The 24,993-nt window shown below is 35.8% G+C and overlaps 2 pseudogenes; one reads left to right on the forward strand and one right to left on the reverse strand.

Annotated features, from left to right (window-relative positions):
- Window positions 1–1,142: 1,142 nt before the first annotated feature.
- Window positions 1,143–6,450, reverse strand: LOC122140233 (annotated as a pseudogene).
- Window positions 6,451–7,682: 1,232 nt separating this feature from the next.
- Window positions 7,683–24,236, forward strand: LOC109106824 (annotated as a pseudogene).
- Window positions 24,237–24,993: the final 757 nt, after the last annotated feature.

A 24,993-nucleotide genomic window follows, 5' to 3' on the forward strand; every position in this document is an offset into this window, starting at 1 on the left:
CCACAATAAGGAGAAAAAAACTCCCAACATACTCGGAGTGAAGGAAGGCAGGACTGTGTCTGAAACGCTTGTTACTTTCTGACAAATAATCATTTAATTTACAATTACTTGGAATAAACAGTATTTAAAAAAAAAAAGAATTCAAAAGAATATTCAAATATTCCCTAGCATAAAACAAAGAGAAAATGGGGGATCAACAAAAACCCAAAAAATGCAATCCGACAAGCTTTTAAAATGACAAGAAACATCAAAAGCAACACGGCAAATAAAATCTCGAATCATTCAAAGGCTGAGTCTGTTTGAAACATTTGTTTGTCAGTTTAAATTCCATTTTCCCCATGAAAAACTAATTGTACCTTTTCACAATAAATAACGCTTTTTAAAATCTGTCTATTTGAAGATGCACTTACTAGAGTCGCAAGAATCTTCAGTACAAAACTCTACAAAATAAAGAAATACAGTTAATAATTTAAAAAAGATTACTAGTTAAAAAACATATGCAAAAAAAAAAAAAAAAAAGCAAATACTATTGTAAGATTGATTTTGTAAAACTAGCTACCCAATCCAGTACTTCTGCTGGTCATCAGCTAGGTTTGTCCTCTGAAAAATAAATAAGCATTTATGTAAAGTGAGAAAAAATGCCCGTGACTCACTATCAACAATCTGATCCCATATGAAGAATAATCAGGTACAGAAACACACGCAAACCTTTTTCAGATCCTACATCTTCTACATCTTTTCTACTTTCCTCTGTGTCCAGAAGCATTTGCGCAGCTGATACAACAGGAACTCCATCATCAGATTCATGACAGACTTCATGCATTTCTAAATCTGAATGAATCCCTGTAGGATCATCAGTAGTGACATCAGAATTTGTTACAGCAGCAATCCCATCTGCTCCAAGGGAAGCTGACCTTATCCACTTTTGTTTTCTATGCAAGTCACCTTTTACTTCCAATGGTGCAATCTGGATTAGCTCCATTACGTTGTTCTGCACCATGAGATTCAATTGTGTGCGTATATCTTCTGTAGAAACTGCAAGTGCCTCACACTTCTTGCTTTATCCTCTGGAAACAAGTTGATCAGATGTTGATGCATTGAATTTTTCTACAGGATTCAATCAAGCATCAGAAGAGTTCTGACTATTTTTGTGCAGAACCGCCTCCAAAAATTTTGGTCATCAGCTCATTTACAAGATACTGTGGAGACTCAACTTTAACATAATATGGAGGACTGTTAGGATCAGCTGTACCTTCGTCAATGCACTGCAACAGTCAGCTTAAGAGGCTTCTTATCCACTCCTAAAGATCGTAGAAGTATCAGTAGCTGTAACTGTCCCAAGATCCCTTCGGAAGGGATCAAACCCTTCCAACCTGCACAATACACAGAAAAAGCTTGAGGTGGATTCTCCAGCGTAAGTCACAAGGTAGTGCCTTAACAGATCCTTCACTGGTTCTCAGACCTGCCTCCAAAGTCAACAAAAAGGACAGATACAGTGTTTGTGCATTTATCAATAACTTGAGCACCGATACCGCATCTGATCAGCTACAGAAACGAGCCAGGCACGGGCTTCCAGTATCCAAACCATCCAGCTTGACTGGCTTGTCTCTCACTCTGAGTTTCCATATTCTTGGGCAACAAGGGTGATTTGGTCAAGTGTTTCATGGTTCGAAAACTGGCACCAGAAGTAATCTGGTCCAACAACACATGATGCAAAGGTTTCTACTGGTTCATCCCAAAGAGACATCTGGCTTCCCATATAGAGCTGGAAAGCTCCTTCACAGGTTCAGATACTACCAGTGCGCTGCATTAAAGTCTAAACTATCCCATTTCTCTACTTGAATCAGATGTGATGCTACAGGGCTACGCCATTTTAACTTCCCAAGTGATGCCGCCAGCTTTGATAAACTTGCAAGACAGTGTGTTCTCAAATTAGCTTCACCAAATATTTTTTTGAACAGAAATATCTGCTGCCCCATTCCCTTCTTCTGCTACCTTGAATCGATCGCCTAGGACTGCAGGCTGCACTGAATGCTGTACCATCGGGTAAGACAGCAGCTGTTCATCAAGTCGGGCGAATTTTAAGGAGAGAAACAGTTGCCTCATTTCCCAAAGTTCCTTTCTCTATGAACTACTCCTCCCTTTACCCTGGATCATGCCATTTTCTCAGTCATGTCCTTTTTACAGCACAACCATACCAGGAATCATCTCTTCAGGAAAAACATGGCCTTCACCAAACTTCCATGTTGAATACTGGCTGCATGAATTTTTCACCGCTCTTGATGTATCTGATGGGAATTCAGTAGCCTCGGGTGAGGGAGAATAATGTGTTTCTCATCTTCTACCAGTTGAACAAAAAAAAAAACTTGTCAGGCTGTTGATATGCTTAAACATAAACTTCAGACACCTGTACCTGATTCTATCATACGTGGAGGAAGATCTGCAGCTTGAGGTAAAGACTGCACTTTGATATTTCCAGGAACCATCACTCTTTCCAAATACACTGCGGCCACCGTTGGAGCATGTAATGCTTTTGCTCGTTGGGTGGGTCTCGCTGCAAAACTAATTTTGTTTTCAGGAAATCTGAGGGTCAAGCTGTGGAAGTTCAGGGTTTTACATCATTTGATGCACCGCCATTTAACTTTCCAGAGTTGAGAACGCTATCTTTGAACAGTTTCAGAGCTTGTTACTCCAAATGGTCCTCCTGTAGTGTTTTTGGTTTTAGCGAAAGAGCCCATTGTCACTTCGCTAACAAACTATTAGATTTGCAGGGATCACACCAGTAATTCTTTCATAAGATCATTAACAATAATCCCATTACATTCAACAAGTACATTATACTTAGGAACGTCTGGAAGGTCAGAGGACATTACGGCATTCTGAATAGTCACGTTTTTAAAAGGTTCATCCACAAGAAGCTCATAAGAACTTGTCAGCTGCAGCATCGCGCCCAAGTGCCATCTACGGATCCCGGAAGCTTCTAACTGACAAAGAAATGCTTGTGCAGGGCTTTCCAGGAGCTTGGTGGGCAGGGATTTAATCAAAAGTTCAGGTCAATTTCAGACTCATTTCCCATAATCTATAAAAAGAACAGAGACTGTTTTAGAATGTGTGTATTGATAACCTGTGCACGGTACCTCACAGCTGGTCAGAAAAGAGTGCCAGGTACGGTCGGTGGCATAACTGATCTGGCTGAATTGGTTTTGCTTGACTAGAGTTTCCAATTTTCTTGTGCAAGCAGGAGATTTTGTCCAAGATCCCACATCCCTCTGAGTTTTTTGAACTGGCACCAGAAATAATTTGGTCCAACGATAGATGAAGCATACCTCGCCAGCCCACCATTTGTGTCCTTGGATTTACAGCTGGTTCCTTGAATGCTGCTAACTGGCTGTGTATCTTCGTTCATGGCAGTGCAGCATTTGGGATTCGGTTTGAGCACCTGGTTTGAGAGCAGCATTAAACAAAGGCCCTTCCTCGAGATCGTAACTGACAATCCAAGCAGATACGCCCCCCTCGGATCGAACTTGCATCGATTTCTTTTCTTCTCACCACTTTCACCTGCTGCTTTTTTGAAAGTCCGTCATTATCTCTTCCTGGGTCCAATCTCTCTTTTTTTCTTTTCTACCATCTTTCAGGGTGCATTGAATACTGAACATGGGGGTGCTGAGGAACTGCTTCTGCCCAGTTGCCTTATTTTAAGGGGCAAGAGTGTTGCCTTGTTGCCAAAGTCAATAAACTGCACTTGAACCTCGCCATCATTCTTGTTTTGGAACAACAGCACTCCATACCAGGCCCCATCAGCAGGATATTCAGTTACCACCAGGTCACCTGACTGCAACAGGTCTAGTTCAACTTCAGGCATCACTTTAACTGAGCAGAATTAAGTTTGTCGAGAAAGGAAAAATATTTCATCTTCATCACTTGTCAATTGTACAAAGAAACTTGATTGACTATTACAATGTGAAACATAGATGTCTGAAACATATCCTGCTTCCAAGATTTTTGAGGGAAGATCTCGCTGAGCTTTGATAATGACACAACACTTGTTGCTGTAAAACATGTAGGCCTAGCTTACTGTGTCCAGTCGTGTGACTAGTAACAGCCTCCCTGGAGTTTTTTTTCCAATGTGCCTTGAACAGCAGGTTTTGGGACTTTCTTAGAGGTTTTCTTTCTCATGTGATTGTGATGTAGTGCTGAAATATTCTCTCTCAGCACTAGACTCCATGCCTTCTGAAGACTTGTTGAAAGTAATGGTGCCATTTTTCCATTCCCTTTGCTTGATGTTAGATCCATTTCTTTTGGACTTTTGGCCTGCCACCGCTCTTTAATTTTTTGAGTTGAGGTTTGTTTTCTCATCATACATCTCCACTGATAGTTTTGCCTGAAGAATTTTTGTAGTTTCAACACAATGACAGAGAACATGTAGTCTGCAGCTTAGTTTTTAAACCACCCAATTAAGCTCACATGGCTCAGGTACTGTTACATTGAAAAGTTCAAACTGAACAGCCTGAATGGGAATGGATGCAATTGCACTTAGCTTTCGATACGGAAGTGGCAGAATATCAGGATTTATCCAAAACCACCAGGTCACCATAGTCTAATTAACTGGACGAGTATTTCTCGGATGCGTCGATTCAATTTTGTCCTCTGTGCCACAGCCCATCGGGTATATTTACAAGACACATCATCTTAGGGGCAAATTGAAAAACTTTGCTTGTGGTGGCTTGTGGTAAGAGTTGTGGGATACTTTGGTCATTTCCTAACCGTATCAAAGTATTTTCTGCAAAATTTTGGCCATAGAACTGGTTTACACACTTTGGACACAGGTTATTTGAACCTGCTCCCTTTGGCGCCCACTTCAGTTTTGGTTGTGAAACAACATATGCTTCATTCCTAAAAGGTGGAGCTGCAGCTGCATTCGAGGCGAGCTGTCACGCCCCTCTGCCACTCTGTAGGTTTTTTCCAGTTTTGGAAGGTCTTGCTACAGTGACATCTTCTAGGAGAATCAGGAGCAAACGGCTAAAGCGGTGTTGAATTAAGAGAACGTGACAGGCACATTTCTCTCAGCACATATATTTATGTGCCACTTTGTTTAGAGTATATCGGCGAGTTTGGTCATTAAGGCAAAGCCTCTCAGGTGGAATGACAAACCACTGCTCTCTTTGGCCAAAAAGTGTCGCTCTCACATTCCCATTGGTTCATTTCCATAAAGCTGTTATATAATAGACACCCTCGCTCACACACTGTGATGCTCAAATTTTCCAACAGGATTTGATCCAGCACAACAGACTTCAGATAATCTATCTGTTCGGTCCTCCATCCAATGCCTTTGGTCAATGACACCATGTAGAGCGCGATGCATAGTGACAACTGGCACCCGGAAGAACCTTGGCGATAAAGGTCTTATATTGCAAAGTTTAACAAAATCTCCAATTCCATAATCTACATGAAAGACCTTAACAACATCGTCGGAGACAGTGCTCTGCTGAAGTACAGATCGATACCACTTGCCGTCACTGCCTTTGGTTGCACATGGAGATCCGTCATACAGCAACATTTGGCATCTGAGCAGAGAAAGAGTCTTCATAGTATTCATGGAGCTGATCGCTTAATTTCTTTAGCTCTTGTGAAAAGACATGCAATTTGCAATAGATTTTCAATGGATGAATAACTTGGCGTCACAGTTACGATCTCAACTGTTCCAGGCAACAACTCAGGATACAAGTATTGATGCAACTTTTCAGGGTCACTGGCATGCTCTTGTTGACCATTTGTACTCACAAGGTCAGTCTGTATGGAAGGGTTTCTTCTTGGAAAATGCAATGAATGCATTATAAGGCTTTTTGAAGTCTTCATTAGGCATCTTTCTAGCAAAATCCAAGTTCATACATTTGTTTGGATATGCTTGGAATGTCAAGAATGATGATTCTGGACGGCATTATCACATCCTGAACACACCCAGAGATAAAGATGTCTTTCCCACACAAAGATCTGATGAACTTTGGAAGCAGCCACTGACCATGCACTTTCAATACACAGAGGCGATACATTGGCAAGTATGCAAAGCTCTACTTTGGGGGGTAGACTGCAAAGGTTGCTTGGACATTTTGTCAAAACCCCGCTTGGAGGCCCCAAAGCAATTTACCATCATCAATTAGGAACAACTTGTATTCGTGGTTCAGACTTTAAAAGCATCCTTGCTCTGTGCCAAGTTCCGTATTCTTCATATACTAAGCAAACTTCTCCAGGTTTGCCTTCAAAAGTATGCAAGCCTGCCTCTAGGGACTTCAGTGTCTTTTAAGTTGTTGATATACTTTCCTGGTCTCTTGTCCATTATTTAAACCCCTCCAAATTGTACCAAGACAGTTTGTTGGTTTTAAATTGACTCTTGTGGATCCTGAACAGTCGCACTGGATCCAATTTTTTTGGCAAACCGGGAATTGAACACATCTTGTGGTTGAGAATCTGGCCTCTCAAAAAATGTTAAAGAGCAGAAATATAAGGAGAATCTAGGGAGAAGAAAAAAAAAGAGAATAATAAGAGAGAATAACAGATTATTAAAAGAACAGCTGACCCATAAATTAAAAGTAATTTACTCATCCTGTTACTTTTTTAAAAATGAAACAAAATCTTCACTTGGGTTTCTTACCAACATTCATTTAAGACAAAAAAAGCCTTATTTTGTGTATTTTAGTAAAAAGAAAAAAAAAAAAAATCTGGAGGTTATGAAAAACAAATAAATAGTTATTCGGTGAAAACAGTTTGCTATCAGGAAAAGCCTTCATGCAAAATTGAAATACTGACAAGAATATGACAGTAAACTAGAATTTATTTGTCTCTCAAACCCATTGACAGTACACGTCGCAGTATCTTTTTATGAAGCACATGGCAAAAAACACATTAGCTTTGTTTGGATGATATTTGTTGTCGCTTTTTTTTTTCATTATAGCATTTAATCAATTTGTGCCATCTGTCAGTACAGACAAAGTCACTAGATGAAAGTCAATGAAACTCCTAAATAATGTCAGGCAGAACTTATCTTCCCCATATTGTGACATGCAATCTTTAGCGTAACGTTATTTCAAAAGAAAAAAAATGTAGGACGGGTACTTGGTTCTATGCATACATTCATGATTAATTTTTTTTTTTTTTTTTTTAAACATGCATGGATGAATTGTTCATTAGATCTACAGCATACATTTTTAAAAAAAAATATGACAACTTCAACTGTCAATGCATGGAAAAAGAGCTCCATAGATAGACATTTTAATATTTTGTTCAATAATAATGGATTGACATGAGGCTAAGTACAGTAAATGATGGGCAAATTAGTTTCTTTAAAACCACTCACTACATTTAAATCATTCCTTTCATAGTGACTCTAAAGATATTAATAAACACAGCACAAAAAAAGCAGCAACTGTTTGACAACCTACACAATGACACGTACCAGATAAAAATTGCATTATTAAGCAGTGGAACAAAAATACAGGATCTAGTCTAGATTGACAAACCAAAGAGATAGAAAAAAATCAAACCAACACCAACGCAAAAGGTAAAGCAATAAACTATACAATAGAGTTAAGCCACATCTGTACCCGCCATCTAAAAAAAAATACTAAAAAAGAAGCTAGGAGTTAAATTTACCAATTTAGTTACTTCACCCTTATTCAAAGCTAGAGATGTCAGGCTTATTCAATGGCCTCATGAATCAAGCCCTTAGGTTTGAACCTAAAAAGCCGTTTCAACTCATGGATTCGGATCTCCTGCTCTTAACAAACGATAAATTCGCCTCAACCAAAACTTACCAAGGTGAATTTCTCCCCATCATATACACAAATGATTTTATACATGACGCATTTTACAGCCGCTTATAAAGTCAGCTAAACACAACGCGCACTTCAAAACAACCGCCACCGTCCGCCGTTTTAACGAATCAATCAATCTGGCCCACGTTAAGAGCGCGGGGTCACGTGAAGAACGCGTGATGTGTGTAACTTTCAAAACATCAGCCGCCCCGCTTCGTTGGCAAACAGTACGGTTTAATAGGTATGATCTTGTTTTTTTTTTTTTTTTTTTTTATGTTTTTAAAGTTTTTTTTTTTTTATTAATTTTTTATGTGGTTTACAATTAACTTATTCAAATTAACATATACAAAAGGTGTGGTTTTTTTAATTTTTTTTTTTTTTTTTTAACTAAAAGTTACTACTGTAAAACTGTGGTAATGTTTCCAGCCCTCAACTGTCATGGATAGTTTTAAAAATTACAGAAAAACTATTTACACTGTTTGTAGGACATCCACTTGTGACTGTAAAGTACTAAAATGACATTTTAGCAAAAAAAATAAAAAATAAAAAATCGCGATCAGAATATTCTAAATACAAAGGACGTTTATGGACATCATGCAGCCTAAATAAGCACTGGTGGCCAGTCACATTAGGGAGGGTGGAGTTTGTTTGTTGTAGCTGCGCGCCATCTGTCAACCAGGAAGTCCTCTATAAGACGCATTCACTTTCCAGATGCAGAGGAATGGGTAAGTACAATCATATATACATGATTCATTTAATAAATCTTCCCTTTTTATAACTGGCTGTACACGTTCATCTATGTCAGCTGTGTTATGTCTGTTGGCATGTTCGCTATCTATTATTGTTCCTCTCTGCGATGCAGCATCTGTGCTTAATAATGCATTTCAATGACATTGTAAAGTAGCTTCTGACATCACATATGAACTTTCTTGCTTGAAATATCATGTTTCATAAAACTGTGCAGAAGTTAAACAGATGAACTGTGTTTGACAGCACGTCAGAAATGCTTCCAGATGCATGCAGATGTGTTTCTGTGCTCCTTTCTTCTAGGCTGGGCATCTTTCTGTCATGAATAAGAGGAAGTCTTGTGTCCACAATGTTGCAAAACCGTCTAAGACTCCTAGGACAGAGGGCAAAAACACATGTTCAGGATGAGGTTGATGAGGAGGATGAAGTCCAGCAAGATCACTCCACTCTCTCTACTTCGGTCCAGTTTAGTGATTTTCTGAATGCATAACATTATTAAATGTTGTAGTGACAGTTCTGGTTCAGATGACATCTTGTGTTGTTCCAGAGCGTGGGAGATATCGGCATGATAGAAAGTATCACTTTGAGGAACTTTTATGAGTCACCATGCCTCGGACCTTTCAAATTTGGACCAAATGTAAACTTCATTGTTGGGGAACAATGGAAGTAAGAACTTAGCAGATTTTTTTTTTTTTTTTTTTTTTTTAATTGGATTGAATTAATAAAAAATCATGATTTACACAGTTTTGGAACTCTTGAAAGCATTTAAAATAAATTGTGCCTCTACATTATGAGTTGTTTACAAAACTTTTTAGCCCTCCTGTTGTGTTCAGAAATGGTCTTGGGATCAAATTGGAAAACTGGACCCACATTGGCTTCCCCTGCAATTTGCCAAAAATCAACACTAAAAAAACACTTAAGATTCATATACAAATAGAAAACCTCTTTTGTAGCTCGTCAGATACTAAAAAATAATTCACGTCTGTTTTTTATCGTGTTATACATTAATTATCATGTTAGGGGGCAATAACATGACTTTTAGCAACTATTTGTACACTGAGGTGCAAATAACTACATGTATAAATAGTATTTAATGCTATTTGTACTTAGAAATAAATACTAGCTATTTAAAAAATGATAAAATTAGTTCTTCACACTGCTTTTCAGTCTAGTCACTGAGATCCAAAAAACTAACAACCAGAAACGACCTTCAACATATCTGGTGACTGTGAAACTCAACTAGATAAAGACAGAGTGTATTTTCCTTGCGTGATTCATGAGATGAGTCCCAATATCGAGGAATGCTGAACTCCTAGATTTCTCAGTTTATTTAAATTCTCATATATTTATATTTTAGTGTTTGACAAGTTACAATAAAGTGTTTTTTTTGTTTTTGTGCCTGACTCTTTTGTCATGCAAATTGCATGGAAAAAAGTGAGGGTCGGTTTGGGAATTTATAAAGCCATTCCTGTATAAATTATCAAACAGTTTTCAGCCAAAATTTCATGGATAAATAAATAGTTTAACTAGTAATTCAAGCAGTTTGAAAATTGAGTGTGCATCAAATTGTCCCCAACTCAAAAATGGCTGTTGTTTGGCTGGATACTGAGAGGAAAAGTAAACAGAACACTATTGCAAAATACTTACAGCAAATAATGGGTCAGTGTGTCCAGATCTCTGACTGATAGTGTATAAATAAATGTTTTTCAACATTTTTTGACTTCAAAGGCCCTCCTATCTAAGCCTGATACAAACCTCTGGTACATCAGTTTAATAAAAAATAAAACTATTCATTAAATAAACAAAAAAATATGATGTCAGTTTAATGGTATACTTCTTTAGGTTTATAGCATTGTCACCTTGATTATGGTAATATAACTAAATTTAAATCACTGTAAGCATGATCTTTAATACTAGATAAAAACATGAAAGTATGAACAATGTGGGTCATTAATTAGGGCCAGTGACGATTATCGCAATAAAAACGCGGTCTCATCAGTAAAGTCGGTTCCGCGGATTAAAGTATGCCTGTCACCTGTTTTCAATACCAGAAGACAAGCTGAGAAGTTACGCCATTCTGTTCAGGACTGACATAAAACGATGAAAGTCATTAACTACGGCTAATGTGGGTCATTACTCATCACCGAACTAAAGACAGTCTCGTTTTTTCTCAATGTACTGTATGCATTTTTTTTTTATGCCAATCTAAGCTGGGAAAAGTGCCATTCTCACAGCTCTTATAGTGGGTCTTGGTGGAAAAGCAACCATAACCAACAGAGGAACATCTCTGAAGGGCTTTGTGAAATATAGAGAGAGGTTCGTATATTTTAGAATACAAAATGCACTAGTATCTCTTCATAAGATGTAAGATAAGCACTCTTGATCCTTTTGCTTTTTACAGTTTTGCAGACATTAAAGTGAAATTAAAAAACAGAGGCAACGCACCCTTATAAAGGTGACATTTATGGAGACAGTATCTGCATTGAGCATCGGATCACAAGCTTAATGGTTTGCAGGACTTGTAAAATCAAGAATAAAAAACTGGTAATATCATGACTTCCTCTCAGATCACAGGTAATATCAGAAACAGGACTTCTTCGTATTAAATATTTAGACGCTCTATTTGTAGGTCATGTCATTTCCACAAAGAAGGAAGAGTTAACTGCTATACTGGACCATTTCGCATCCAGGTACTTTTAGTGGAAAAAAATAAAAATAAAAAGTAGAAGTAAAGATATCAGCTCATATGACTTGCATGCTTTTAAGTTCAATCTTTTAGTTGTTGAAAAGTAGTTATTTTAAAATCTAAGTTAAAAATGTAGTTGTTTTAATATTCATGTTGTATAAAGTAAACCACACAAACATGTAATCGATTTATTTCTGATTCGGGATTAATGTCATATTACAGGTTGACAATCCCGTTTCAATACTCAATCAAGAAATGAGCAAGCAATTCCTCCATTCAAAAAGTGAAGCAGACAAGTACAAGGTGATTTTTTTTTCGTTTAATTGAATATGGTGTAAAAAACCTTAAGTCGGCTTGGGTATATTTTTGCAATAGCCAAAAAACATTGTATGGGTCAAAATTATAGATTTTTCTTTATGCCAAAATCATTAGGATATTAAGTAAAGATCATGTTCCGCGGAAGATGTTTTGTAAATTTCCTACCTAGCCAAGAATAAATGACAACTCAAAACAGTATTTTAATTTTTTATTAGTTAAATGCATAGCTAAGAATTCATTTGGACAACTTATTTAATGCAGCTTCAGATGATCTATAAATTTTCTCAGTATTTTAATTCTTTTTAAAACCATCAGATTCCAGTTTAAGATATTTTTTTAAATAGTTGTATCTCAGACAAACACCTGAAAGGTATTTAAAATATTGTCCGATCCCTAATTTATTACATCAAACCATAACCACATCAATGGAAAGCTTAGATTTATTCACCGCCTGACCTTCAGCATGATCTATACGGAGGCCCTATCTCAATTTCAATGAAAATTTACTCTTAAGACTGGTTTTTGTGGTCCAGGGTCACATATGCCATCAATAACTGAAGCAGTGTTGTATAAAGTTAACTGTTTTAACACTTTTTTTTCCCTAAAAGTTTTCATGAAAGCAACTCCTTCTGGAGCAAATGAAGAGAGACTACATTCACATCAAGCAGACTAAAGCCTTGACGCTACTTGAACAGGTGGAGAAAGACAAGAAGAGGTGATTTGTGAATTCATATTCAAGCATCTTTATTAGGCGCTTTCTCATACTTAACCACTCCATAATGCCTGTTTTACACAGGCAGTCAACACTAACATCACACATTGGTCATATCTTTATACTTTTAGTGTCTTAAAGATCTCAGGCAGTTGTTTTTGCAAAAGAAAGAAAGATATGAATGCTTGTCAAGCCAAAGCTTGACAATAATGAGACAGACTCTAGAGGACCCTGAAAAAAGAAAATGGCATGGTGTTTGGTACGATACTGTATATTAGGTGCTTCTTGCAGAAGTGTGAAAAGTCTTGCTTGTGTTAGAGTCTTTGTTCAGCAGTGTCTCTGTTTGTTGGTTGTAGGTGAGCGTAGAAGGAGAGGCTTGTTGAACAACTGATGGGAACAAATTGAAAAAGAAGAGTCTGACTGTAAACATGAAGAAAAAAGCTGCAGCTCTGTCAGGTCTGTGTGATGATCTGGCAGAACTATGTTTTTATTATGATATATGGTATATTTGTGTTTTTTTGAAAGAAGTGTCTAATGCTCAGCAAAAAACAGCATTTTTTTGCCTCAAAAATACAGAAAAAAAAAGGTAATATTATTGAAGTTTAAAAATAACTATTTTCTCTTAGAATATATTTTTTTAATTAAATATATTCCTTTGATGCTAGAGCTGAATTTTCAGCATCATTACTCCAGTCTTCAGTTTCATATGATCCTTCAGAAATCGTTTTAATATGCTGATCTTTCAAAAACACTATAAATCATAATTATTATATACTTTTTGAGCCGCAGTGTAAAGTTTTTAACAGAACAACTTACAACTGTAGTAGCAGTCAAACATCATTAGGTGAAGTGTGTATTGTTCAGATGTAACATTAGTAGGCACCTTTTGATAGTACAAATTCTTTGCTTTTAAGAGCAAAGTTACCCGCTGCTGAAAAGAGATTGCAGGACATTCAGAAGAAGGTTTGCATGCTTAGAGAAGAGCAGGAGCGTTTGGCAGAGGAGAGCCGTAAAATGAAGGAAGAAATTAAAGTCAAAACGAAAGCACAGAAAGATCAGGAATTGAGATTTCTCTTTCTGGTAGTTACTGTTACTGAGTTTGCTCACACATGTACTTTAATATCTCAAGCTATGTAATAGCTGCATTCATTTTAAAATGAAGATATGCATCTCTCTACTGTTCAGCTCTTTACATGGGTGAGCAACATTTGCCTGTTTGTAGTGTATTTTTTATTATTAAAGGAATATGTCACCTAAAACTCGTTCTTCTGGTGGAATACAAACTTTGAAGAGCGCTTGTGCTCTTTCCCAAGCAGTGAAGGCATAAAGTGACCAGAGGTTGTCAAGCTCAAAGACAAAAAATCTGCATAAAAGGATGATTCAACTTTTCAGGGAATGATAACCTAAATAATGACAGAAGACTTAAAATATACAGTAACTTACAAATTTTGTGTAGATTGTTTGTCAGCTCCAGTCATTTGCTATCTTTGAATGGAAAAGAGCAGTGTGAACCATCTAATTTTGTGTTGCATGGAAGGAAGAAAATCATATGGAGAGTAAATGATTACATGGTTTTAATTTCTGGGTGAACTACTGCTTTAAGTTAGCAGATTTTATAAACAGGGTTCTTCTTGATTTCTAAAGAGTTTGTTTTAGATTTTTAGAGTGCCAGTTTTTCAGGTGGTTTACTCACTGCTTGAGAATAAATTGAAACAATTAGAAAAGGAGCAAAGCCTCTCTTTCAGGAGATGGTAATCTCACAAAAAATAAGTCATGGGTGAGTCCTTTTGTGGTTGAGGGAACACCTCTAATTTTAGGCTGTTCTATGTTGATAAATTGTTAAACATCATGCTGTGGGTTTTGACTTTATTCCGGCGAATCTCGATGACTCTGACGGACGCTTATCACTGCCAAGGTTTTAGTGAAAGTGGTGCAGGCTAGCGCATGAGAGACTGGAGCAAGCATTGCGCATCAAAAAAAATTATCTGGCTCCCCTTCTGGGGTTGAAGCTTGGACATGCTTTATTAAATAGTCCAGTGCTCTGAATCAAGAGATCAAGGATAAACAGCAAGCTCGGCTTAAAGGAAGAGAGGAATATGATAAACTGAGGCAAAGTTTCCGGGCAACCGATATTTCTTTTGGCAGGACACACATAGCATATGCAAAACATGCTTTGCTATAAACACGATTGCTTTAATATGTTGTGCAGCACCGGCTTTGTCTCTGAAATTGATATAAAATTGAAAAATATATTGCTTACAAAACTATTAATCGATTGATAACGGGGATCCAAAAATAAAAAGTTTCTGGTTTTCATATAATATATGTGTACTGTTTATTATTTACATATTACCGCTGAATACACACACACACACACACAGTATATATTGGGAAAATATTTTACATGTATATGCGAATTTCTTTATATATTACAATTACTTATTTATATTTTATTTTATTATAATCTATAAAATCAAACATTTTTCTTAAATTATATACATTGCATGTGTTTCTTTGTATTTATTTAAGGAATTTAATAAATAGTGTCGTATTTAAAAAAAACATTTATTTCTGGATGCTACTTCTGATTTGTTTGACAGCACAAATCTTTTGGTCATGATTTCTTTTTTTCTTTTTCTCTTGTAAGAATTGATTTCTGCATTTATGGAAACTTCGTTTGCAAAACCAATTTGTTAATGATAAGAGTAAAATGATAAAGATGTTTGTGCAAAATGTGCGGATATGACTCACTTTAAATTGATAGAACCATCTTGAAATACGATTCCCTTGATTCGATAAATTTCATAGCTCTTGAGTTTTTTTTATGAAGGATGTAGGAAAAAGAACATCCAGGTCTATCTCTCTGGAGTCCAGACTGAAGAGAAAAAAGCAGCTAATGGCCAGCAGATCCAACAGACTGAGACGCTTTGGCGATCACATGCCAGAATTGTTGGAGTCCATCAACAATGCCTTCTCTTGGCCACGGATATCAGCAAGACCTGTGGGCCCACTAGGTGAGAGGCCCCCCCTCTCCCGTTCCCTTTCAGAGTAACTCACTCCGTTTCCTGCAACGAATACTCCTCCTCCTTTTTTACTCTCACCAGGTGCCGCATCCAGCCTCCAGGATCCCAGTTTCGCCGCCCCCCCCCCCCCCCCCCCCTGATGTGGAGAGTTCTTGCTTAGAGGTTTAATTAAAAGCTTTTGCTGTGCTAATTACAGGGATGAAAAAAAGTCCTGCAAGGACTGATGTCCTCATGACTTCCCAAGAGGCCACAGGCCTCAGATAATCGGGTTGTGTCCATTCACAGAAAGGAGTCTATAACTGCAAGGCCGGTAAGAAATATTGGGTTCCAGAACACGGAGGCAGAGATCTTAATGGAGGTACAGTAAACATGAGCGTTTCTATGTTGTTCTTGTCACAGTGGAGTCCATCTTTCCTGAGTGTCCCGTCTGTGTGGACTGCCTCCCCCCCCCCCCCCAATATCGAGAACACCCAGTTGTAACAAACAAAACCTTGTCTCATGACATGAGGGGCATTGAGAGCATTCTGATTATCAAAGTAAGTTGTTAAGTAATAGTAATAAGTAAAAGCATTTATAATAATGTATAACACAGCGAGTGGGGTGCAAACATCTAAATAAAAGACCTCATTTGCATTCAGCTGATTAAGAACTGTGTAAATATGTCAGTTTTATCGTTATAGTTTATATGTTCTAAAGTTTGGGATTTTTAGGGCCAGATTTACTATAACAGCTAATTTCCCGCTACGTGGCTTTAGTAAATCCTGACAGTAGTTTTTAACACCAAATGATTTTTTGTGCTGATAGTAAATCTGTTTTTTAAAGAAGTTTCTTCTGCTTACCAAGACTGCAATTCTTTGATCAAAAATACAGTACAACCAGTAATATTTTGGAAATATTGTTACAAAGAAAATATAAATGGACCAGCAATAATTTTAATATACTTTCAAATATAATTTATTCCTGTGATGCACAGCTGGGAATTTTCTCAGCCATTTCTTCAGTGGTCACATGATCCTTCAGAAATCATTCTAATGAGTTATTATCAATGTCGGAAACAGTTTTTGACAGCTTAATATGTGTTTTTAGAACTGCTGATACTTTTTCAACTGATTCTTTGAATGGTTTAAAAAGTGAAAAGGAACAGCATTTGTGTTCGAAATAGAAAACTTTTGTGAGATCATAAAACGCTTACCGGTTAAAAAGTGTTGGGGTCAGTCCGTTGTTTCTTTTTTTCAAATGTATTTCTTCTTCAAATTTTATTAAAACTTATTAATCTTTTATTCGTGCAAGGATATGTTAAATTGATTAAAAAAAGGGATAGTAAAGACGGAAACAAGGGGATCAAGGTCCTTTTTCACATATGAACTAATAAATCCGCAGATGAGCAGGATTTCTGAATGGAATCTGAAGGCTGTGACGGCTGAAGACTGCAGTAATGATGTGAAAACTCACAGGAATTAAATTATAGTTTATGCGTAAATTATATATTAAAAAGAGAAAACGTTTATTTGTATACTGCTAATAATATTTTACAGTAATATTTATACTTTTTAGATATTTTTCAAATTTGAAATTGTATTCGTTTTTTATATGTTTTTGTTTTAAAAACAGGCAGAAGCGCTCGTGCGAGGAAGGTCATGCAGGGGTCGAGACCCCAAAGAACTGTCGTGAGGCCTTTCACTGCAGATGGTGATCAGGGTCTACACCAACGCTATTATACAACTGAAACATGAAGTAACTGGCCCAGTAAATCTTGGGTGGAGACCCTGAGGCAGAAATACGGCAAGTGTAAATCTTCACAAATAACTCAATAATACTCTTTCATCAAGCAATTTGTCTCTGTTTGTACCTGGAGCAAGTTAAAGTTAAAGGGATTAATCACTTACCCACATGTCGTTCCAAAACCCGTAAAAGCTCCGTTCGTCTCGGAACGCAATTTAAGATATTTTGGATGAAAACCAGGAGGCCTGTGTGACTGTCCCCATAGACTGATAATAAATAGCACAGTGTCAAGGTCCATAAAAAGGTATGAAAGTTGTCGTCAGAATACTCCATCTGCCATCAGACCGTGCAATCTGGGTTATATGAAGCGTTCGGGAACACTTTTTGTAAGCGAAGAAAAAAAAAATGACTTTATTCACATAATCGTTCCTTTGTCAACGGTCTCCCCTGTGTCTCTTCATATCACCGTATGCTCTTCTGTGTCATGCGCTGTTTTATTTCCTTGTGGCGTGGATGATAACAGAAAAGCATACACAGCATACAGTGATATGGAGAGACACAGAGGAGACCCGTTGACAAAAAGGAATTATTGAATAAAGTCATTTATTTTTTGTTTTCTTCGCTTACAAAAAGTGGTTCCCGTCGCTTCATGTACCCCAGATCACACGTCTGATGGCAGATGGAGTATTCTGACGACAACTTTTCATACCTTTTAGGGACCTTGACACGGTTATTTTATTTGACAATCTATGGGGACAGTCACAAGCCTCCCTGTGTTTTCCTTTTAAATATCTTAAATTGTGTGCCCCGAAGACGAACAGAGCTTTTATGGTGTTTGGAACGACATGTGGGTAAGTGATTAATGACCATAATTTTCATTTTTGGGATGGAGTATCCCTTTAAGGATTTTACTCATGGGCACAGTGATGATAATTCATTCAAACCCGTTGTGGAGCCCAATTCTTTAAGGCCATGATCTTATTATGCTTGAATATATGTGTTTAACTCTACTGATTAACAGTCTGGTGGAGTCAGAGCTGGAGAAAACAATCAGGCTCAGCGTTTTCACGGTTCCAGCTTCACTTGGGCTCTGTGAGGGAAGACATTCAGTACATGGAGGAGAAGCTGGCGTAGTGTTCATGCTTCATGGCCTGCAAAAAGAATCAGGTTCTTTGAACAGCACAGGGCTACACCACCAGCACAAGTCTATATTCATGTCCAAACGTATCTGAATACAGTAGTTGATGCTGGCTTTAATTGTTCTTTTTTAGGAAAGTATAAACAAGGTTAAAGCTTCCATAACCGAAACTTAAGAACATTGAAGAAGCGCAGGATGAAGACATCAGCTCCCTGGTGAGTTCTCGCGATGAATTTAACCGGGCAAACCGTTGATGTTTATTGTTTTGTGACATGGAATAATAGGCGATTGTCAAATGTACAGGAAGAAGAAGCACAAGAAAATGAACAGAAGATCGAATCGGAGAGGAAAGAAACGTGAAAGAGGCTCAGGATGAGAGTTAAAGAAACATGAGACAGTGCTTAAGAATATTATCAAAATATAATGATGTGAGAAATAAAATGGAGGCAACTCTCAGATGAGACAGAACCAACTGAAGGTGAGAGACAGCGCTGGACGATCAGTATACAATGCCCAACGCTTAGTTTAAATATTTTACATTTGAGATCTAAATATTTAAATTTTTAGTTTTCTGAAGAAAACTGTCAGTGGTTATCAACTACTACAAGATTTCCACAATCATGGAAAAACCTGGAAATTTTAGAATTGTCATTTTCATACTATATATATATATATACACACACACACACACACTCTACCGTCAAAAGTTTTTAAACATTAATATTTTTAATGTTTTTTAAAGAATTCTCTTTTGTTCACCAAGCCTGCATTTATTTGATCCAAAAACAGTAATATTGTGAAATATTTTTGTACTATTTATAGAATAACTGCTTTTCTATTTGAATATATTTTAAAAGGTAATTTATTTTTCTTTGATCAAAGCTGATTTTTCAGCATCATTACTCCAGTCTTCAGTGTCACATGATCCTTCAGAAATCATTCTATTATGCTGATTTGCTGCTCAAGAAACATTTATTTTATGCTGAATTATTATTATTATCATCAATATTTAAAACTGTTGAGTACAATTTCTGTTCAGGATTCTTTGATGAATAAAATGATCCAAAGATCAGCATTTATCTGAAATAAAAAAGCTTTTATTGGACATTATACACTAGCCATTCAAAAGTCAGTGTGGTGTGTATATATATATATTATATATATATATATATATATATATATATATAAATTTATACTTTATAAATAAAAGTATAAAGTATAAGTATACAATTTTATAAATAAAAAATTAATGATGATAAATTGTATAAATTAAAAATAAAGTGATGATATAGACATTTATATTGTTACAAAATATTTCGTGTTTCAGATAAATGCTGTTCTTCTGAACTGTCTATTTATCAAAGAAACCTAAAAAAAAAAACATCTACTCAGTGGTTTTCAACATGATGATAATAATAATGTTTTTGTTGTGTTTTTTTTTAAACCAGCAAAGAGTATAAGAATGATTTCTGAAGGATCATGTGACTGGAGAAATTGATGCTAAAATTCACGCTTTGAAATCACAGGAATAAATTACATTTTTAAATATATTCAAATAGAAAACAGTTTATTTTAAATAGTAAAAATATTTCAAATTGTACTGTTTTTGTTGTACTTTGGATCAAATTAATACAGGCATGGTGAGCAGAAAATACTTCTTTAATGAAAAACATTCAAAACACACACACACACACAGTGTTTATTGAAGATGGATCTGTCTTGAATAGGAGGAGCAAGTTAAGGCAGAGGCTGAGTGCAGTAAACTTGATCAAACCTTGAAGATCTTGGAGAAGAAACTTGAGGATCATCAGGCTATACTGTTCATCGGCCATGAAAGATGATCTGTCACTCAGAGAGGAAGAAACACAGGTAATCAAGCTTTTTCATATCATATAATGTAATATATAAAATTCCTTATCATAAGAAAATGTGCATACTGTTTTCATCCAAAGAGCAGTATAGTGAAATATTGGACTTGCTCATTTGTTTTGTAAATGGCTTGCTTTGTAGGATTGTGAAGCCAAAGCCAAAGAGATCTGTCCTGTGCGACAGCAGGTAGATCAGAGTGCCAGAAGCATTGATGCCGAAATCACACGCCTGCGACAAAAAATCAGTACAGAAGAGAGCAGCCATGGAGACAAGGAACAAGTTATCAGGTATGCACAGCTGTTTGTATTCTATTTTATTTTTAAGAAATAGTTTAGACTCAGTTATTGTATTTTTGTATTTTATGTTTTATTTTTAGGGAGATAGTTTTGACTGATAGCTTATTTCATGTGATATTTTCTAATTTTTTTTACTACATTTTTTATTAATTAATTTAATTACATTTTTGTCACTCATTTTGACTCAGTTTGGAAGTAGCATGTTGGAGAATTAAAAAAGCATATATACAGTCCACGGTCCAAAAGTTTTGAAACATTACTATTTTTAATGTTTTTTGAAAGAAGTCTCTTCTGCTCATCAAGCCTGCATTGTATTTGATCAAAAATACAGAAAAAACAGTATATTGTGAAATATTATTACAAACTTAAAATAATAGTTTTCTATTTGAATATACTTTTAAAAAAATAATTTATTCCTGTGATGGCAAAGCTGAATTTTCAGCATCATTACTCCAGCCTTCAGTGTCACATGTACCTCCAGTCTAATCACATGATCATTTAGAAATCATTCTAATATTCCTGATTTATTAATGAGTGTTTGGAAACAGTTCTGCTGTCTAATATATTTGATGAATAAAAGGTTAAAAAGAACTGCATTTATTCAAAAATAAAAAAAAAATTTCTAATAAAGTATATTCTAATAATATATTTTCTTTACTATTTCACTTTTTTTATCAATGTTAACACATCCTTGCTGAATAAAAAAGTATGATTTTATTATTAAAAAAAAGAAAGAAAAAAAAAAAATTACTGGACCCCAAATTACTGGACCAGTAGTGTATATTGTTATTACAAAATATTTATATTTTAAAAACATAGCTTCTTTTTTTTTTTTACTTTTTATTCATCAAACTATCCTAAAAAAAGTATCAACAATGTTCTGAAAAAATATTAAGCAGCAGAACTGTTTTCCAACTTTGATAATGAATCATCATATTAGAATGACTTTCTAAAAGGATCATGTGACTTAATGATCCTAAAAAAATTCAGCCTTTGCATCACAGAACCTAAATGATAATTTAAAGTATAAATAAATTTTAAAACAATGATTTTAAATTGTAATAATATATCACCAATATTACATTTTTTTTCTGTATTTTTTGATCAAATAAATGCAGGCTTGATGAGCAGAAGAAACTTCTTTCAAAAAACATTAAAATCTAGTAATGTTTCCAAACTTTTGAGCTGTTACTGTTTGTGATTGATGAAGCCTGGTAATATTTTTATTATTATTTTTTTGACATAGAACTGAAATAAATTACTGACGAATGTATATTTCCAAGAGAGTACGCAGAGGCTCACAGTAATTACAAAAGCAAATCCATTCAGCTGAGGGATCTCAGCGCAGAAGTCTTCATTGATCGTCTGGACCAGCAATCATGATTGACCGTCAGTGGACCCGATACAAATCAATGCGGACGTGTAACTTAGTGTAACACACAGTTGGAGGCTGTTTCTATTTAAAAGATTGCCAACTCCTGTTCTTCAAGTTTGAACAGTCTGTTTAAAACACTGGTTTTTTCAGGTCACTTTCTGTGAGATGCAAGCTGTACTTCAACAACTTCATGATGCAGCTGAACTGCTGTCACTGTGGCTCTATGATGTGTTGATCACATCAATGAAACTCTGTCCATTTCTGTAAGTTACGTTTGGCAGTAAGTTGTATTTTTGACTTCAGGTTTGCTCAAATGTTTGATGTTATTTGTCCCTGTGATGCAAAGCTGAAGTTTCATTACCATTACTCTAGTTTTCAGTGTCACAGGATCCTTCAGAAATCATTCTAATATGCTGATTTGCTGCTGAAGAAACATTTATCATTATCAGTGCTGAAAACAGTTGTGCTGCTTAACATCGTTGTGGAAATTGTGAATATATTTTCCGGATTCTGATGTATACCTAGCGTTAAGTGAGTACACAACATCCTGGGTTTTTTTGTGATGTATGTTACTTGTTTCGGCTCAGGTGAAACCCCCCGGGTCAGGAAAATAACAACGTCAATGACATGCGATCCCTCTCAGGAGGCGAGCGCTCCTTCTCCACCGTCTGCTTCATTCTGGCACTCTGGGAGATTACCGAGTCGCCTTTCCGGTGCCTGGATGAGTTTGATGTCTATATGGTATGTACTTTTGCCTATGTGATGATTTTATTGAGGACATTTGACATGCCAAACATTAGTATTTTACATATAAAGTACTTCATGTGTTTAATAAGCTCTTTTGTCTTTTTTAAGGACATGCATAATCGCAGCATTTCAATGAACATGCTTGTGGCACTTTCAGAACGTCAACATCAGCGACAGTTCATCTTCATCACCCCTCAGCCCACCAGGTAGAAAAATACAAGTTTTACACGTTTTATGGTGAAAAACTCACTGAAACATGTCTAATTGATATAATAAAAGTAAAATGTGTATTACATAGCCTGCATTTTTACATTTGGTAGACTTAAAGTATTCTAAATGTGAACAACTAATTTTGGACTTAATGCACTTTAATTGTGCAGAAGTAGTGCTGAGGTTCAACTAAAGATACACTTAAGAATATTTGATTGTGCTAAAGTGGAACTATTGCAAGTATACTTTAAACGTCTTGCATTTAAAGACTTATATTATACAGAGATCATACAATCATCAATGGTGTGATATTACACATTTTAGGTAAAATATTAAGAAATGTGCATTGTGCAAAAAATAAAAAATACTCAAAATAAAGTGTAATTATAATTTCATATCAGTAAGTCTCAAGTAATATGTCAATTTGAATGTTGATTTGAAGTACACTTAGTTTGAAATAATCATATTTTAAATTATGGCATAGTTGTTGTTGTTTTTATTATGGGAAACACAAACAAAAATAATAAAGTTAAAATTTTTTGTAAATGAAAGTCATCTTCACCCGCAGCTTTCTAATTTTTGTTTTCTGACAGTTTTAAAAAAAAAATAATAAATTAAAGGAATTAAAATATATTAAAGACAGTTTAAGACAAGTGCAAATCATAGGCGTTTAAAAATGAGACCTTCACTAGAAATATCATCATACAAAAAGACTTTAATGTATGATGCCCGTTTTAGGACCATTACCGTGTTTGCATTGTGATAATTAAAGACATTTTTTTTCTCAAATTTTTATTACTGTAATCTGGACACTTTTCCATTTTTTTTTTTAATGCAAATGTGCATAAATTCAGTAAAACAAAAGTTATCATTATGTATACATATAATTTTGTGTTGAAATATGACCAACCTCTTGAAAGTTTTTTGTGAGATACCAGATGTTACCTAGATTTCATTTATGATCAGCTTCTCCTGTCCTCGTAATCACATTTATTCAGGAAGGAAATGCAAATGGTTTGTAGACCACACACCCCAAAGCAGGTTCTTAATGACTTGCTAAACTAGTGCTTAGTTTGCAGACATTAGTTAATCAAATGCATAATTGTAAACTTAGTAAAAGAGAACATTTTTTTGAAGTGTTGATTTTTGTCCAGGGCCTTCTTTGTTAAGGTGTTAAGAGATGCATAACACTGTATCCTCACACAGCACTGAATTATAGAGTTAATGTTTTTGGATATAGACATTGATGTTTCTTTGCATTATCTTTCAGCCATCTGCCTAATAGTTCCCATATTACGATCCACCAGCTTCAGGATCCAGAGAGAGAGGCGGAGGAGGAGTGAGATGTGTGTTAGGTACGGACATTGCCTGGAGAGACTGTACTGAAAGTGTGTAATGTTTACATGTTTATTATGCATTTGCTTTTATTTATTTTTAAAGAAGTTTTATGGTTCTAGTTCCTCTGCAAAGGATGTTTTAAAAGCACAAAGCGTACGGCTAATTTGTGTTATTGTGGGTCCACACCATTTCATCAAGTTCATGTGATCTTTTAAGAAAAAAGAAAAAAAAAAAAAAAGGAGGCTCAAGGAATAGTTCACCATGTACTCAGGCCATCCAATAATTAGATGAGTTTGTTTTCTTCATCAGAACATATTTGGAGAAATTTTGCATTATATCACTTTGCTCACCAAAGGATCCTCTGCAGTGAATGGGTGCCGTCAGTAATACACACAACTCCAGTACATCAATTAACAATTGCAAAGTGAGAAGTTGTGTGTTCGTGGGAAACAAACACATTAAGACATTTTTAATTTTAAACTTAGCTTCAGCTAAAATATGAGTCCTCTGTACATACTGTAATATTGATTTATTTAGTGAAAAAGTCTGAATCAGGAGAGAAATATAGACAGATCAAGCAGGGTTTACAAGTGAAAACAGTTCTAAACAAATATGTTGGTGGATTTTGACATGAGAGGACAACAGGAGATGGACTTTCTCACTGAAGGAAGCGTTATTATGGATTATGGACTCGTATTTTGAACAGAAGTGACGGTTTAAACTTAAAACACCCTAATGATGGATTTTTTTCTTATAAACACACAGCTTTTGAGATATTATAATTGATGGATTAAATTGCCTGGAGGGGTGTGGATCACCATTGTTGGTTAATGTTTTTATCACGGGTTGGACTCTCAAGTTCTGCTGACGGCACCCATTCACTGTAGAGGATCCTTTGGTGAGCAAGTGATGCCATGCTACATTTCTCCAAAACTGTTCTGATGAAGAAACAAACTCCTACATCTTGGATGTCCTGAGGGTGAGTAACTTTCCATTTTGGGGTA

The sequence above is a fragment of the Cyprinus carpio genome, chromosome B17, assembly GCF_018340385.1.
Source record: "Cyprinus carpio isolate SPL01 chromosome B17, ASM1834038v1, whole genome shotgun sequence".
NCBI classification, from domain to species: domain Eukaryota; kingdom Metazoa; phylum Chordata; class Actinopteri; order Cypriniformes; family Cyprinidae; genus Cyprinus; species Cyprinus carpio.